Source organism: Myotis davidii, unplaced genomic scaffold, assembly GCF_000327345.1.
Source record: "Myotis davidii unplaced genomic scaffold, ASM32734v1 scaffold205, whole genome shotgun sequence".
Classification (NCBI taxonomy): Eukaryota; Metazoa; Chordata; class Mammalia; order Chiroptera; family Vespertilionidae; genus Myotis; species Myotis davidii.
This window is the reverse complement of record NW_006297573.1, coordinates 1,355,462-1,356,095: the sequence shown is the minus strand read 5'-3', so window position 1 is coordinate 1,356,095 and position 634 is coordinate 1,355,462.

Genomic DNA, 634 nt, shown 5'->3' with positions numbered 1-634 from the left:
CTTACATATGTGAGATAGGAGAAAGTAATTCTTGCAGCTCTGGCCAATAGTATGTGAGGCTAGTGATGAGGGACTGTATTTGTCATTCATCATTGTAGCTCTCGTACCTGGCACAGGGTGCTTAGTATATACCTATTGTTGAGTCTCTTCTTCCCACCTCAACTGAGGGTAGGAAATCAGATCTTGGATTGGCCATAGTCAAGGCCAGTTTTCTGTAGACTTATTCCTACCCTTCCGCCCTTTCTTGGTACCACTGACAGTTTAAAAAGAAACAGAGTCAACAGAATTAGTCCTTAGTTCAGTACCTCCTAATTCTGTGAGCGACTGAGTTCTCATTGACTGTATTCTCTGACATTTGTGACTTTCTTTTTAAGTTAACTGTCTAACTCTGTAATCACTGTCTGCAGTGTTTAGCCTGTATGTCTGATGATGCCCAGCCTTCCAGGACTGTCTATGCTTAATGCTCAGCTCTGCTTTATTATCACTTGTGCCCCAGTGTGTCAGGGAGTCGGAAACGTTTTTTTCCTCAGTGATCTTATGGATGTGGACACTGAAGCCCAGAAGGACTGAGCAAGGTGCAGGTTGATCTCCTGCTCACAGAACTGCTACGGGGTGTCCTCTTCCACTATCTCAC